This window comes from Amborella trichopoda, chromosome 9 (genome assembly GCF_054954075.1).
Source record: "Amborella trichopoda isolate Santa Cruz 75 chromosome 9, AtrichopodaSantaCruz75HAP2 v2.0, whole genome shotgun sequence".
Lineage (NCBI taxonomy): Eukaryota > Viridiplantae > Streptophyta > Magnoliopsida > Amborellales > Amborellaceae > Amborella > Amborella trichopoda.
Window position 1 is genome coordinate 32,372,651 of NC_142344.1, and position 15,167 is coordinate 32,387,817.

General features: G+C 35.0%; 1 long non-coding RNA gene across 1 annotated transcript; it reads left to right on the forward strand.

Moving 5' to 3' along the window:
• The first annotated feature begins 1,129 nt into the window (after positions 1–1,129).
• LOC148780489 (uncharacterized) lies at positions 1,130–4,829 on the forward strand. The gene is made up of 2 exons (XR_016041521.1): positions 1,130–1,300; positions 4,478–4,829. It is a non-coding gene; the product is annotated as an uncharacterized LOC148780489 (long non-coding RNA).
• Positions 4,830–15,167: the final 10,338 nt, after the last annotated feature.

Genomic DNA, 15,167 nt, shown 5'->3' on the forward strand with positions numbered 1-15,167 from the left:
ATAATATAGCATATTCAAAAATATAGATTAAAAAAATATTATCATATACTGATTGGGGATCAGACCTAGCAAGAGCAAAAAAGTTGCAAAACCCAAATTTCCCAAATAAGTATTATCGATTTGCAGAATATGTTGAAGCCTGGCATAAAGCCTTATATGTCCAAATAGTTATCATTCTCACACTTGGTTTATCCAGTTCAAACTACCTGTAACTGAGCCATTCCCCAACTGGCTTGGTTCTCAGTCTGGGGATCTGGATCCCAAATCCTACCAGAAGATCTCCAGATATCTCAGGCCAAGTTTATAGAACATAATGGTAAAGACCCAAATATTGACTACCATCTGTACTTTATGGCCCTTTATCAAATCCCTTGAATAATGAAGTGGCCATATGCCATATCAGAAAGAAATCCGAATGAATGTGAATATGGATATATACCAAAAATCGGGAAGAAAATAGCTGTGAAATGGTGGGACATTTTTGTGTATGAAAATTTGAAACCAGATTATATAAAAATAAAAAAAATACCTACAACCCTTGGATCCTTTTCTTACAATAACCCAAATAGCCTGTCAGACTATATTAAACAAATGAGAAAGCGCAACCCAAAGGTTGCAAAAGAAGAATTAGAGAAACAACTGCTCCAAATATTTGAAGAAGAAGCAGAGGCAGCTAGTTCTCAAAATCCAAAAGCAGAAGAAGATGAACAAAGGACCCTCCATTACTGTTCACAAAAACAAACACTATATTAGACCCGAAATATGGTCCGAGCCCAACATATAGCCCGAATTACCTACTACCGACAGAAAGATTCCCCACTATCTAAAAGATAGCCACAGTAACCAACTAGGTGTAAAGAAAGATTCCCACTATCTAAAGAAAGTAACAGTAACCAGCCCAGGTGTACAAGAAGACAAGATCCATCTACAGCAAAGATTCCGACAACCTAAAAGCACCAGTCAGAAAAGCAACTCCAGTTGGCCACCACTACAATCCATCTATATTATATTGCCACATGTATTCCACCAAGCGGACCTCCAGCCATCTATTGCCACCTGTAAAGGACAACAAACCTTAGTTCATAAGCATTTGAGATCCGCCAGTTATAAAAGGAGAAGGAAGCAAGCATTTTAGGGGAGGTCGAAGATTTCTTACTCTTGGCATTAGAGCCTCCTTACCCTCTCTCTCTCTCTCTCTCGCTCTCTCTCTCTCTTTGATGTGCGATTATAATCTAACAAGACTTCCAAGTTATTGTCCATCAGAGTGGAAGATCTTTACAAGCTTCTGTATTTGTCATCTGTAAGTGTGATTTACTTTTTTTGGTTTGTTTGCAAGACAGTTTGTTTATTTGTTTGTAAGGCTTGACAGTTGGTCTGAAAGTTTGTTTGTAAGGCTTGACAGTTTGTTTGAAAGTTTGTTTGTAAGGCTTGATAGTTTTTTTGAAAGTTTGTTTGTAAGGCTTGACAGTTTATATATAATAAACAGTTTGTTTATCTATAAAGTAGTTAAAACTAATCTTCAGCATTAAGCAATATCAGACGACTTATACTACCTAGATTTTAATTGATATTGCTCCGTTTTCTGTTATTGTGATATTATATGTCTTAATTTATTTTGGATATGTTAGAATGTTTTATTAAACCATCCTTACAGTTAGAATAAAGTATAAAAGTGCTATATATATATATATATATATATATATATATATATATATATAGAGAGAGAGAGAGAGAGAGGCTGCAGTTTATGTAGAGCTTACCTTCAAATAGTTTATATAAAAGGTTGCAACCTTATATAAATGTTTTTCTAGTTATATATATATATAACATTGCAACCTTGCACCCTTAAAATGTAGAATTACAGATGCACCTATTGGAGAGGTTGTTTTAATATTGAAAAACCCTCTAATTGATCATCTCGACCTTAAGATGTATGAATATGAAAAAAAAAAGGTTTTTGAGTTCCATAAATAGTGCATCTTGCAACGCATTATCTAGACCGTTCATTTTTAAGATTTTTATATGTTCATAGATCTACTTGATTTTAACCATTTTTGGAGTTTTAAATTTTTTAATTAGATATGAAAATAGATTTTCAGATAATCCTAAGAATTTTTTACAACAAAATTACATGTTATGATAAAATTTGAAGGTGCGCCTTAAATGGATTGTTTAAGGTTGCAACCTTATAGAAACCACTATATATATATATATATATATATATATATATATATATATATAAATATATATTAGGGAGACAGTGCGAACGCACATGGGGCATTTTGGTCATTTTTGCTGCCCCTAGATACAAGAAACACTATCATGCAGTACCAACCCAAAATAAATAACCTTGAGCAGCACAAGATATATCTCAACTTTCCTGATACATTGTGTTGCCCCAAAAAAAAAGAGTGAGTGAGGCGCTTTTGTCGCCTAACCCAAATAGAGCGACACAAAGTGTGTCTCCCAAAAATACCAATCGTTGTGCTGGCACAAAAAAAATAAAAAAAAATACAACCCAAAGTGTGTCGTACAAAAAATTACCAAAAAAAAATTAAAAAATTCTACAAAAACTGCGTCGCACAAAAAAATTATTTGCATTTTTTTTAAAAAAAATGGCATCAAGTGTGTCGCAGAAAAAAAAAAAAGTGTCACACAAAAAAAAGAAATAAAAAGAAAACCATCTTCATATGTTTCATTTGGCTCAAAAACCTCATTCCACCATTCAAAGGCTTCAGAGGAACAACTATCTTCTTTCAAAAAAGGTTGATTTGTGACTTGAATGAACTTCAAAAAAGATTTTCAGAAAATGCTCTTTGGTGGCACGAGTCTAAACCGCTAACCACTTTCACATGAACAATCATTTCCATCCAAAACGTCTAGCCTTGTATGACGTTAAAATTCGGACGCATTTTAGAAACCTCTAGCCCTATATGACGTAAAAAGTCTGGTGTATTTTCAGAAAATGTCTATCCCCATTCAACATTAAATTGGCGGGTGCATTTCAGGAAACGTCCGCCACACATGACGTTAAATTTGTTGAGTTAATTACGTCTATCGATGCATGATGTTAAACTGCTTAGAAGGCTCCATGGTTGCATGAATTAGAACTATTGACTACAATTTGTTTTTCAAAAATATCTTCACCTTTTCAATTCTTTTTATATGTATTGTGTTTTAAAAATCTTAATTCCTTTGTTAAAACGGTACACCCCCCTAAACTTCTAGTTTTGTTTAAAAAATTCTTTCTGTTTTCAAAATTTCTTTAAAATATTTTCTAAAATAAGAAAATTGGGCACTCGTACATGATGTTATCGCGTTGCTGCTTCATTTATTCTCTCTAAAATTGATCGAGAAAACCTTTAGGGTAAGCTTTCCTAGTAGGTAAAGCCTTTTTCAAAACCTAGAAAGTCTTGAAGGAAAATCAAGAAAAATGCCAAGTTCATAAATTTGAAATACAAATCAGAACTCCTGAAATTAAGTGGCATGAATACAAAATCCAGTTTGAAGTCCAGGCTAGCTTGAGATAAACATCTCGAGAAAAACTCAGGTCGAAAAGCTTAGGGGCGAACTTGCACTAGATAGATGAGTGGGATGAAAGTGATGTCTCTTGTTATAGCCCTAGAAAAAATAATTGGTGTGTCCTCTGACAATGTGATATCATGATAAAGTCTTAAATGTCGACAGTGTCTATTTATTTGCATCTCACATGTCCCTCGAAGGATAGGGAGTGCCAAAGAGGGGTAACAATAGACATCCCATTTTGAATTTGACAAATTTTATTATTTTCCTGATTCTAGGGATACATAGATAACCCTTAGGACCATATTATTCCAAAGCACCTTTTGACCACACAACACCATAGTCTATAATCTTTATTCCATGATCGCTAATCCCTTTAAAGCCTTATCCAATTTCGAAAGTGATCCCAAAATAGGATAAAAATCGAGTTTAATTTTGAAAATAAGATGATAATTATCCAAAAAGTGCGTGAAATTTATTGAGAAAATCTGCGGATCTAAGACACTTTGATCCACACGACACAAAGCCCAGGCCACACAAAGTGTCGCCTAGTGCAAGACAGAGTTTGTCACCTCGTGCGACACAAAGTGTGTCGCCTAGTGTTCGCCCAGGTTATTTTGGGCCAGTTCATTGAATTTGGTCAATTTTTTCTCCAGCGACATGATCTATGTTGATTGGTCACGTTTGACTAGAGCAACTCACTTTGTGTTGCCAAAGCATTGACCATCAGATTTTTGAAATTTTAACTCTAACTGATTCGACAAGCTTCACAATCCAATTCCCAACCCCTCAAAGGTGTATAAAAGGACTTGAGTCTGACCATTTAAAGGTTATCCATTTAAAGGTTGGTCAATCAAGTCCTGATTGGAGTGTTTGAGTGCAAATAAACCCTTAACCTTCTAGATCCATCTTTCAACCATTTTGAGAAAACCTAAACTCAATCTTCAACCTGTAGCTCAGCAACCCACAACCCTATTTCAACCAAAGCCAAGCCAAGCCAAAGTCAAGCCACGAACAACGTAAACTCAACTGCAGTCCTGATACGGGCGAAACTCCAAAGCTTTGGGTGTCTCGGGCCAACTGGACCGGTTAGGCAAATCCTCTTTCTTGCATTTTCAATCATTTTAAGCTCTTAGTTAGATTCATTTGATAATATTTCTTTAAGTCATTTGTGTAAGGATTAATGCCTGCTCTGCCAATGATCTAAGTGAGGATCTATTCATATTTGAATAGATCAACCCCCACTTCTCTGTTATTCTAAATAACAAGTTTGTAGTGACAAATATAAGGATATTCATTTGGAGATCTCTCTGATTTTGTGTTGTAAATAATTTGCATCATAAATGTTACAATATTTGCATCACATACACAATTAGAGAGGAGGAGAAATCGGTTTAGAGGTATAGCGAGGGAGATAATGTAAAAGTTACTCACATATGCTTAAGCAACTGAAAAAACATTTCTAACTTTTATCCACTTTTTTTCTTTTTTCTAAAGATATGAAACAATTTTAATTTTAATTGGGTGAAGATACTGAGAAAATTTAACTGCATGAAGACCTGCATAATATAAAAACTTAATAAAAAGAAAAGGGTTATAAAGAATATCTTTATTTTTCTTGTAAATGCAAAAGAATACTCAAATTTTTTAAAATCTACATCCATATATATTTTTTTGCCCTATTTGGTCATCATCATCATCAAACATCATATCATCAAAGTATTTTTTTAACTATTTGGGGTTGGTCGCATGAATCCCGGTATGTCATTCTGCTCTATCAAGAGTAATACCCTTAGTGAGGTCATGATGCTTTATTACGAAGCTCCTATTCCTCACTCTCTTGGTCGTCTGGGTCATAAAAGGACCATCGCAGTCCTAATAGGACCATGATGGTCAAAGGGCTTATTCATGGACTGTCACAGTCTTATCAAAACCCTGATGGTCCTTTGAAACACAATGCACCATCATACTCTATGCGAGCATCATAGAGCCATGATGTTTCTTTGTATTTTAAAGGACCAACACGGTTATGTTAAGATGGTCTAATAAAAACACATTCCCCGCCCCCCCCCTCCTCTCTTTCTCAATATGCATCCCAGCCCACTCAAGCAGCTGAAATAAGAGGAAGATAATAGATGGAAGAATTTGATAAGTAGCTGAAATAGGTGGGGAAGATAACAACATGTATAATTGGTAAGAGATTCATGGATCAAATCCTCATAACTGAGAGAGAGTGTGTGTGAGAGAAAGAGATTACTTAACTTGTTAATTATTGATTATTATCCACAATTTGGGGACCATTCTATAGTGAAATTTTTTACCATCATTGATCATTGTCTCGTTTACACTTGTTTTAAATGAGAATAATATGATAAATGATAAATGTTTTAAGCAATGTTATCATCATCGATTAGGAACATTTATTATCATCTATCATTCACTTTAATGTGGCTTCACAAAATCCAGATTTTTCATATAAAAAGAGTGAGATTCTTTACTTTTTTTTATTCTCTAAATTTTTCATATTGTAAGCAAGCAAGCTTCTCAACGGGACATTTATCATCGTTGGTCATTCATAATTATAAGGCTTCAGATTTTTCATAACAAAAGGAAGCAAGATTCGTAAACCGGCATTAAATTTCAATATGATCCATACTTCAAGCGCAAATCAATAAAAAGCTTGCCATCACCTGTCAATCTATTGAGAACTTCTTTCCAAACTTTTCCATTTCCTTACTACTATATCTGAAAGCTCTTAATTTACTTTGCAACAAAGCTTTTGAATTGAATCTGAAAGGCCATTGTTGGCAAGTCGAGATTGTGTAGGTGAAGTTGATCAACTTGTGTTAAAAGCAATGGAATCATCTCTTCTCAGTAGTAACTCACTTGAAAACAAAAATTATAATATTTAGTTAATTATGTCCAAAACTCCTACACTCCTTCTATAGAATGATTTTTGGTGTCTTACATGTGACGGGCGATAATTTTACAAAACTGGGGTTTCCCTTTGGTAATGATTCAAAATAGTGTATTACTTTCTCTCTAGTACTTCATTAAAAGTCTTAAGTGACTAAAGCTGACATGTTTCTTGATTATCCACTAAGTTGAGATTCTTTATTTTGACAATTCTATTGATTGCATCCTTAAAATTAATCAAAGTAGATTCCTTATAATTAACCAGAATTGATATTTCTCTTACTTTTCTCTTAAATTTTTAATAATTTTATGATTTTGTAAACAATGAAGCTGATTAGATTTAAGCTACCTTGGACCACGTACTAGAAAAAAAATTTACATTGGATTGAGCTACCTTGGAAGTGTGCTATATAGCTGAAAACTCTGGTGGCAGTTTTCACCAAATATATAAATATCTCTCCTACGCTCATAACTTATTGGTTTTCAAAATATCTTGCCTCAGTCCAGAAAGAATTGTGGTAATAGGAAGCATAAGAGTCGTATTCATGATTTTCGCCATAGCAACCATATCACAAATATAAAATTTAACAAAAATTATATATATATATATATATACCGTTTAAAGTTTATCGCACGATCACAATTATCCCATAGTGTTTTATTTTTCATTTTTTTCTTACAAATCGGAATGATCTGAAATTTGGAGCATGTATACATCTTAGTGAGGTGCACTTAATAAAAATATAAAAATAATAATTCGATAAAAATTATTGATCAAAATACCCTCAAAACTTTTTAGGGGTATTTTGGTCAATTTTTTAATATAAAATATTTTTTTGATATTTTTTCGTAAATTCACCTATTTTTTATGAACACAAGCACCAAATTTATTGTCATTCAGATTTGTAGAAAATAAAAATGAAAAATGAAACACTACCGGACAATCGTGCCCGTACAATGAATTTGGACGGTGATGAGGGTAGGTGAAATAACTGTTCATTGTCGCCTATAGGCGTTGGGAAGAGTTATATATATATATATATATATATATATATATATATATATATATATATATATATATATATATATATATATATATATATATATATATATATATATATATATATATATATGAAGATACTACAAAACGCTTATAAGCGAAAATGAACAGTGATTTCGTCTATCCTCATCACCGTCCAAACTTCATCGCACAGTCACGATTGTCTGGTAGTATTTTATTTTTCATTTTGTTTTTACACATTAGAATGAATTGAAATTTTGAGCGTGTCTACATCTTAGTGAGACGCATCTAATAAAAATATAAAAACAATAATTCATGAAAACAATATTGACCAAAATACCCCAAAACTTTTCAAGGGTATTTTGGTCAAGTTTTTCATATAAAATGTTGTTTTTATATTTTTCATAGATTCGCTTATTTTTTATGAACACACGTTTCAAATCAGCTCATTCTGATTTGTAGAAAAAATATGAAAAATAAAACAATACCAGACAATCATGACCGTACAATGAACTTTGGATGGTAATGATGGTAGGTGAAATCACTGTTCATTTTCGCCTATAGACATTTTGTAGCATATATATATATATATATATATATATATATGGAAAAAGATGGGATTAGCCCACTTGCTCATACGAACATATGAGCCCAATGGCCCAGATTAAATCTGAGCCGATATAATGATCACAGATGCCTGGTAGTACTTGAATTTTAGTTTGTTTTTCTACAAATCCAAACCACTTAAAAATTTAGGAATGTGTTCTTCTCATCAAGACGCACCTAATAAAAATATAAAAAAAATTATTCGTAAACCAAAATAACAAAAATACCCTCCAAACCTTTTCAGGGGTATTTTGATCAATTTATTTTATGTAAAATACTTTTTTGATATTTTTCAAAGATTCACTTATATTTTATGAACACAAGCCTAAAATTTTAACTGATTTGAATTTGTAGAAAAAAAACTAAAATTCAAAAACTACCGGACATCTATGATTGTCAGATCGGCCTAGATTCAATCTGGGCCGTTAGGCTCATATATTCATATGAGCTAGTGGGCTAATCCCATCTTTTCCCTATATATATATATATATATATATATATATATATATATATATATATATATATATATATATATATATATATATATATATATATAAAATTTGACGTAGGCCCACTAACCTACAACTACATATGGCCCAACGGCTCAGATTCAATCTAGGCTGATCTGACAGTCACAACCTCATTTTGTATTTTAATTTTAATTTTTTGTTACAAGTTCAAATCACATGAAATTTTAGGCGTCTATTCTTTTCATGGCGCCTAGTTATAGGATTTTTGTCTTGTCGCACGTACATATAGGAGACGGGCTTGCCTCAGTTTTGCCTTAGGGTATCTTGTCTAGACAGATAAAGCTTCAAAACTAGCCAATGTCATCATTGGCAAGGCTCACCGATCCCCGATATGTGCCAGTTGAAAGTTATACCTCCTAATAAGCATGGGAAGTTGGTTTCGAAGCGAGGCAAGATTGACCAACGGTTTAACCTCTTGTAGTGATGGACGGAATCCTATTTCTTTTCAAAAAAGGATTTTGTAAAATGATGACTTTTTTATGAGAAAATAAAATGCTACTTCGAAAACTATTTTCAAAAGAGGGACGGGCTGGACAGTTGTTGCCACTTGTGGCTCCTTTGGTGATCATTTTCTTCATTTCCTTTTATTACTTAGTGAAGATGATGAAATGAATTCCTTTGTGAGGTCACAAGGGCCTGAAAAATTTGAAGTTTCCCTTATAGTCTTTGGAACTCTTTATTCTTTGTTTTTCAAAGTCGAGGAGTTATCTAGGTTTCTGCCGGACTTTCTTCTTAAAGAGGGTTCGACATTCTCCTTAGCATATGTCCAAAATGCTCTGGATCACCAAATTATGTTATTTTCCCATATCTTCCCATGGTTGCTTTTTTTAGGAACGTGTAGGGACTTTCATTAGGATGAGCCTTCATCCTCAAAGTTTGCTTATGCAGTATTGTTGTGGTTAGCAAACATCTATTTTGTACATAACCTTTTGGAGGTTTTCCTTTCATTTCAATTTTTTTTTTTTTTTACCAGTGACGCTTTTTTTGGGTTTTCACCACGTCCATTATTCTCCTTCTTCTTTTTTCTTTACCTGTGATACCCTTTTCGGGTTTTCACCACTTCCTTTTTCTTCTTTTTTTTAAATCCTATTACAGGTAGTACTTTTTGAGATATTAATGGGCTCATTGGTTCACACCCCTCCTTATTTTTTTTCTTATAAAAATTGCATGCATGCACTTGGGTTACCACGAATGGTCCCTCCCAAATAGGCTTGAATTTGCCCAATGGGTATGGATTTTCCATATTATAGAAAATTTTCTCGAAATATCATGTCCTATTCTCTGAATTGTTGGGAAACAACCTTCCTTTGATATGCTTTCTTAATTCTACGGTGGTAAACTACAATATTTTGTTCTGCCCATAACCATCGTTCATCTAGAGTATCGAGGGCAGTAACTCACGCTTCAGCTTTTTGTTTTAGGTCTACTTCTTTATGAACAAGCACTCAAGTATCTCGATTTCGATGGGTAGTAGGGCATCCATACCATAGACTAATGAGTACAAGGTCATGCCAATAGGAGTCTTTTTAGTTGTTTGATAGGACTATAGCTCATCATTTAGCGTCTCATGTCAATCTTTACCTCCTTCACTTATTTTGCCTATGATTTTCAGGAGCCCTCTGTTTGTGGCCTCAGCTTATATGTTTCCTTGAGGCCAGCTTTTCATTTTTACAATTGGTCCTATTGTCAGTGATGATTAACTCTGGAATGTCGAATCTGAACACAATATTATTCTTTATGAAATGGGAGACACGTTGAACTTCAAATTTGGCAAATGACATAGCCTCCACCCATTTTGTGAAGCATTCCGCAACTATTAATATATAACAGTGTCCATTTGAATATTTTAGCAAAATCATGAGGATGATATCAAGACCCCATATGGCAAAAGACCACACAGGCGGTCTTGAGTTAAGTGGTACAAATGGGGCATGGATGAGGTCCCCATAGAACTGACGTTTAGGATACTTCTTAACAAATTTCCAACAGTCTTTAGCCATGGTGGTCCAATAGTAACCTTGACGTCTAATTTTCTGAGCTAGAGCAATTGCTCCAGTGTGTCCTCCCTTATTGTGCAGTTCTGTTAAAACTTGGTCAATTCTGGCTGGTCGATACACCTAGGATGATGCCATCAAAGGATTTTCTAAAAAGATAGTAATCTCTTTTCAAAAAGCCCATGGAAAACCTTCAAAGGGCTTTTTTATCCTTTTTAGTGGCTCCATCGGGGTATGATCCTTTTTTTTAGCAGGAATAACACATCATGGAACGACTGCTTTGCTTTGACAGGCATCTGAAGCCACAACGGCCACTTCCCCATTGCTCTCACTATTTTGTTATATTTCCTTTTTCGATTTTTGGTGGGGATGGATCGCTTTTGTACTTGATGTAAAAAGGTTGCATGGTGACTTCTAAGGAAATGTCGACCATTGAAGCAAGGGTTGCTAGGGTATCGGCAAACCGATTATTTTCCCTAGTTACATGTTGGAAGGATATTTGTTTAAAATATTTGATCATGTTATCCACCTTCTCTTGATATGGTTTAAGCTTTTCATGTTTGACCTTCCAATTCCCTTGAACTTCGTTTATGACAAAGAGGGAGTCGCTAATGACTCGTATCTACGGCATTCATAGTTTCAGAGAGTTTTCGAGCCCAGCTATCATGGCCTCATATTCAACAATGTTGTTAGTGCATGGGAAATTCAATCTGACGGTTGTTAGCATCATAATCTTTTCGAGTGAGCTTAGTATGACACCTATACTTGCCCCATATTCATTCTATACACCGTCAGAGTATAACTCCCACGTTGGTCCTCAATTGTGAAGAAATTATCATCAAGGAGATCTGTATCAATGGGAGTATTATCTGGCATAGCGTGTTCAGCTAAGTGGTCAGTTATGGCTTATCCTTTGACTGACTTTTGAATAACATATTCGATTTCGAACTCGCTTAATAGCATTCCCCACTTTGCTAATCATATGCTAAGGACAAGTCTTTCCAATATATACTTAAGTGGGTTTCTTTTTTAGATGAGCCTGACTGTAGGAGACAAGGCGTAATGTCTACAAGTGTCAGATTATACCTCAATTCATAATCGCCATAGTTTTACTAATGTAATACATGGTTTGTTCTTTGCCTTGGTCATCATATTGTCCCAACATTGCCCCTATAGTTTTGTCTTTTACAGCAATGTACAGAAAGAAGGGTTTGTCGGGGCTAGGAGGACTAAGGATGGGAGGTTTGGTAAGGTATTCATTGATTTGATCAAATGCATTTTTTGACATTCGTTGTCCCATACAACGGGGCATCTTTTTTAAGGAGCCTATTGAAGTGTACACACATGTGTACCAGTTGTGAGATAAAACGCCTTACGGCCTGTATGTGACTTTGAAGCCCACAAATTTCTCTGATATTCCGAGGAGGGGGCATCTCAGCGATAGCTCATATTTTTAACGGGTTTACCTCAATGCCTCTTTGGCTTACTATAAAGCCTAGTAATTTGTCAGATTCAACTCCGAATGCAGATTTCTGTAGATTTGAGTTTGAGTTGACGTTTTCAGAGTCTTTCAAAAAATTATTCTGAGGTTAGTGAGATGGTTGGACCTGGCTTTTGACTTGACCAAAATGACATCAAAGTAATCTTCCATGATAGTGTGCATTACGTCGTGGAAGATATTAGTCATTGCCCACTGATAGGTTGCCCCTGCGTTTTTTAAGCCGAAGGGCATGAAACGGTAACAGCAGGTTCCACATTGTGTTATGAAAGATGTCTTGGTTTGATCTTCTTCCGCCATGAGGATCTGGTTGTATCCCGAGAAGTCATCCATGAATGGCAGCATCTCATGGGCCCGCAATATTATCAATTAAGGCATCTTTATTTGGTAGAGGGAATTTGTTTCTAGAGCATGCCTTGTTTAGTCTCTGTGGTCGACACACATTCGGATCCTCGTGCCTTTTTTAGGTATGACCACTACGTTGGCCAACTAATCAGAGTAATTGACGGGGGTGATGAATTTTTCATTGAGTAGTTTATCGATTTCTTCTTTTATTTTAAGCTCAAGGTGAGTCTTCTGACATCAGAGCTTTTGCTTACTGGCTTCGCCCCTTCCTGGAATACTAGGTGATTTTGCATCAAGTTAAGATCTAATCCTGGCAAATCATCGTATAATCAGGTAAAGACATCACGATATTCCACAAAGAAGGAAATCAAGTTCTCCCATTCCTCGAGTGATAGGGAGGTTCCAATCTTGATTAACCTTGGATCCTTCTCGGTTCTCAAGTTGACGTCGATCGTCTCTTCAACAATAACCGTTGGGATACCATCGAATCGCCTCCTGAACTGATCAACATGGGAAGTGAGTTCTTCAGGTTGGGGGATTTCTTCAAACTCTTGGTCATCTTGTTTTTCATCTGGGTTATCTAATTCATCTTAAATGTTTTGCACCGTTAATGGGCTATCACGTATATTTGTTGGTTTTGAAACTTCTTCTTTTTTATCATGTTTATCATATTCTGAATTTTCACCGGCTTTTGTGTTGTTGCAAGAGGTATCTCTTATGGGACTCACAAGAGGTATGTTAGGGACCGGACGCGCAAGGTAGTTTGGTGGCCACCCCGCGCCTATCTGCCAATTGATCATTAACTCAAATAGAAAGTTGTCTGTAACTAACAAAGGCTATTAATTTCTCATCATCATCATCATCCAAACCTTATTCCAATTATTTAGGGTCGTCTATATAAATTATGTTATTTCATTCTTCTATATCAAAGGCCATACCCTCAATAAGACCAAAAGTAATCATATCTTTTTTTACTACTTGTATCTATGTTCTTTTAGGCCTTCACCTTACCCTTATATATCCTTCCATTTGAATCAAATCGTGCCCTTATATAGAGCTACGTTGCACATGGCTAGCCCACTTAAGTCTATTTTTCCTCGTCTTGTCACCTATTGAAGCCATATGTAAATTACCTTCAATGTATTCATTTTAAATTCTATCCTTCAAAGACTATTGATTTTTATTAAATTGCAATTAAAAACAAACATCACCAAGCAACATTTATCACGAAATTTTCTATTCGTACTAGGTGACCAAAAGATGGTGTGCCGCCCACCTCAAAACTAGTACTCTAGGTTGTTGAAGAAACCCAAAAAGGCTCCAAATCACTTTCCTCCATTAAAGAAGCATCCAAAAACAGCAACAATAGCTCCATAACGCCCCAACTGTAGTAAACGCTCCAACCATATCGCTACTCCATAATTACATTTAAGCCCATCTATTTGATTTGAGTAGAGGACCTACTAAGGGTTTTGGACCCAAAAAACCTCCAAATGACTTTTCTCCCATTCAGAAACATTCCCATCAACAACAGCAGCCATAACAACTCATAGACACTCTAACCATATTGCCACTCCTCAGTAACATCTAAGTCATCCATTTGAATAGATGGTGAATAAAGGGGTCAGATCTTTTTCAAGAGTAGCTTTGATTTGGAATTAATTTGATGCTTTGTCCCTGATCCGCCTTGGAAACCATCTTTTTGAGGGAATTCGGTTTCCAAACACCATCCGCCAAGCAGATTTTGACGTATTTTCAGTACGAATGGTTTACATCAACCATCATGTGTCATGATTTATATTACTTGCAGCGTACAAAACAATCCGCTACAAGTATCAGGGATCAAGTTCTGATTCAACAAAGGACAAACATTTTCCCGGAACGGCATCATGCATCATGATATATTTCCGTTTCAAAATAGATTCTTAACAAAAAAAAAGTTTATATAGAGTCAAGGCTCTAAACAATCAAATTAGAGCCCACCTCCAAGAATTCACTAAAAGTGACCCAATATCCTCAAATTGATCATCTCGACATCAAGATATATGGAGATGAGAAAATATATTTTTAAAACTATCACAAAGATATCTAGCATTGAAACCACATTTCTTGACACTATTTCAAAATGTGCTTAGAGCCCCAGCTCTATACAAACCGCACCCTTTTAACTAACCGTGTTCTCTGCTTTATATGCAAGTATAAAGTTCGTGTTGTGTGCTCAAAGGGGCTTGGTTAGCAAACCCTTGAACCCCTCAAGTGGAAATGGGATGCAAATAATTTCGTCAACGTGGAACTTTGGGACTGCCATTTGGAAAACACACGTAATTTTGTAAATTTCTTTAATATGTTCTAAGGTTTTGAAAGATTTTCATGATTCCAACCACTTTGATGTTTATTTGAACTGGACAAGTTATTTTTTGGTTCCAGTTCAATTTTGTTAACATATTTCAGAATTCAGATAATGGAAATCATGGAGGCAACGGGCTATTTCCATTTTAAAAGTACCGACTGGGATATTCAAAAAAAATGGCATTAACGCAAGTACTGGAACATGACTCAACAACCACACATATTGCAAATTAGGGAAAATGCTAAAAAATTTGAAGACAAGAACAAATCAGCAAAAACCATGGGAGCATTGAATGGTAAATCGACCCTACCATTGAACAAGACCAATATTTTATAGAACAGTATTAAATAAGACCGCTTATTTTTGGCAAAAGGAGGTACCTAAT